The sequence below is a fragment of the Melospiza georgiana genome, chromosome 30 (assembly GCF_028018845.1).
Source record: "Melospiza georgiana isolate bMelGeo1 chromosome 30, bMelGeo1.pri, whole genome shotgun sequence".
NCBI lineage: Eukaryota > Metazoa > Chordata > Aves > Passeriformes > Passerellidae > Melospiza > Melospiza georgiana.
In genome coordinates this window covers 4710259-4712758 of record NC_080459.1, presented here as the reverse complement: position 1 = coordinate 4712758, position 2500 = coordinate 4710259, and the positions used below count along the sequence as shown (strand labels likewise).

General features: G+C 79.3%; 1 non-coding gene across 1 annotated transcript; it reads left to right on the top strand.

Moving 5' to 3' along the window:
* The first annotated feature begins 1888 nt into the window (after positions 1–1888).
* On the top strand, positions 1889–2041 carry LOC131094714 (5.8S ribosomal RNA). Its single transcript, XR_009115757.1, has one exon. It is a non-coding gene; the product is annotated as a 5.8S ribosomal RNA (ribosomal RNA).
* The last annotated feature ends 459 nt before the right edge of the window (positions 2042–2500 follow it).

Below are 2500 nucleotides of genomic sequence, written 5' to 3'. Positions count from 1 at the left end.
CCCGGGCCCCGAGAAGGACGCCGCGGTGGTGGCGGCAGACGGCGGGCGCGCCCCCGCCGGTGGACGCTCCCCCGAGGGCGGCAGCGGGGGAGGCACCCCGGCGGGGCCATGCAGGTCGTTTCCCTCGCCCCAGGGCCAGGTACCTAGCGCTCCGCGCCTCGGCGGTTCCCCCCCCCAGGTTTCCCCCCTCGGCGTCGCCAAACGCCGCTGCGGGGGTGCCGAAAGGGGGCCGGCGAGCCGGGCGGCGGTTTAAAGACTCGGGCGGCTCGGCGCGGCCCGCCGTGGCGGCGGCGGTGCCGGCGGCGGCGGCGGCGGCGGCGGTGGTTGTCGCCGGGCGGCGGTGCGGCGCCACTGAGGGGTGGGGAGCAGCTACTCCCGCCGAGCCCCTGCGGTGGTGTCCGCGGCCGCCGGCCGCGCTCCCTCCGTCGCGGTCGTCGTCGTCGTCGTCCCCGCCGCGCGCGCGCGCGGGGGTAACCGCGCCGCGCCGGGGAGGGGCGCCCTGCCCCCCCCTCTCCGCGGCCCGGCCTCGGCGGAGAGGCCGCGTCGCGCGGTCGGCCGCGGGGGCCGACCCGCTCGCCTCGTCGTAACGGGCGACGCCGGCAGAGAGCGCCCGCTCTCTGCCTTTCCTCGGCCGCGGGGTTGCGGCCGCCGGGGCCCGCCGCGCTCTCTCCTCGGCCCGCTTGCCGCGGTCTCTCGCGCGCGCGGCGCCGCGTCCCGCGCGTCCGGCCCCTCTCCCCTCGGCGGCCTTTCCTCCTCGAACGCACCGGCGGCGCCGTCCGCCGGCCGTCCCCCGCCCGGCTCGATCGCCCGCCCGCCCGGGGGGCGAGCGTCCGGCGGGCCCTCCGTCGGCGGAGGCCCGCGAGCGCGGGCGACCCCGTGCCGAGCGGCGGCGGCGCCGCTCGACGGGTGTCTCCCCCAGCGGGGACGGTCGGCCGGAGGGCGCCCGCCGTCGCCGGCGGCGGTCCCGTCCCGGGCCCTGCACGTCGCGTCCTCCGTCGCCCTTCCCGGCCGCGTGTGGGCCGTAGGAAGGCGTGCGGGCGGCCGCGGGGGCGCTTCCCCCGCCCGGTCTCCGCGTGAAAACGAGGAGAGCGGGCGTTGCCCCCCGGCTCAGCGCCGTACGCCTTCCGCCGGGCGCGTGCCGAGGCAAGGGGCCCCGGCGGTGCGACGCGGCGGCGGCGGCCCCGGGAGTGCGGCCCCGGCGACGGCGGGGCCTGCCGTCCGGCAGGCCTCGGGCGCTGGCGACGCCGGCTCGGGTCTCGGTGGCGTCCGCCTCCGGGGCCGGCGGCGGAGCGCGTCCGCCCGGACGCTGGCCCGCCCGGCGGGAGCGGTCCCGCCGGGCGGGAAGGCGCGCCGGCGGCACGGCCGTCGTCGCGTGCCGTCTCGAGCGGGGTGAGGCCGCCGTGGAAGAGAGAGAGCCGGCCGCGCGGCGGCGCGGCGGCGCGCCGCGAGCCCCGCGGTGAAGGGGGCCGAAGGGGAGCCGGCGTGTGCGGGGGCCGACGGCCGCGCCCCCGGCCGCGTGTGGCCCGAGCCGTGTGTGTATGTGTGCGCGTCGTCCCGTGAAAGCGAGAGCGGGCGGGCCGCCGTGCCCCCCGCGTGCCCGGCGCGCGCCGCGTGGCCCTCCGCGCGGAGGCCGGGCCGAGCCCGGGCGCCTGGGCCGCCTCCGAAGGACGGCATGTGAGGTCGGCGTCTCCCCTCGCGGGGGGAGGCGGTCGGGGGCGCGGGCTCCCCCGCCTCTTGGCGGTCCTTCGGAGCGTGGGCTTCTCCGATCTCTTTTTTCCCCTTCCGTTTCTCTGTGTGCTCGTACGGTCGAAGCCAGGCGCGCGCCCGCGCGTCCTCGGCGCGAGAGACAAAGGGGCCGCTCGGCGTGAGCGGCGCCCGAAAGCCAGACAACTCTTAGCGGTGGATCACTCGGCTCGTGCGTCGATGAAGAACGCAGCTAGCTGCGAGAATTAATGTGAATTGCAGGACACATTGATCATCGACACTTCGAACGCACTTGCGGCCCCGGGTTCCTCCCGGGGCTACGCCTGTCTGAGCGTCGCTTGACGATCAATCGCCGTCCGGGGGCCACCCCGGCGGCGCGGCTGGGGTCGCCTCGCAGGCCCGTTGCCCGCGGCGGGCGGCGGGCGGCGGCGTCCCGCCGGTGCCCGGAGGGAAGGCGGTCAGGCGGTTCGGCGAGGGAAGCGTTTCCCTCGGCGGCCCCGGTCCCCTTGCCTGCGGCCCGGCGGGCGTCGTCGTCGTCGTCGCGGTCGCCGCGCAGGGCCTTCGTCCCCCTAAATGCAGACTCGGGGAGCGCTCCGTAGCTCCCCGCTCCCGGAGCGAGCCGCTGGGGCGGAGCTCGTCCTCGCCGGGGCCGCGCCGCGGATGCGGTGGCGGCGGCCGGGGGAGAGCGAGAGACGGCGTCGAAAGCGCCGCCGAGGGCCGAGAGAACGGAGAGAGAGCGAGCGAGAGAGAAGGGCGAGAAGGGAGGCGAGGCGCGGGCCTCGCCCCCGGCCTTCCC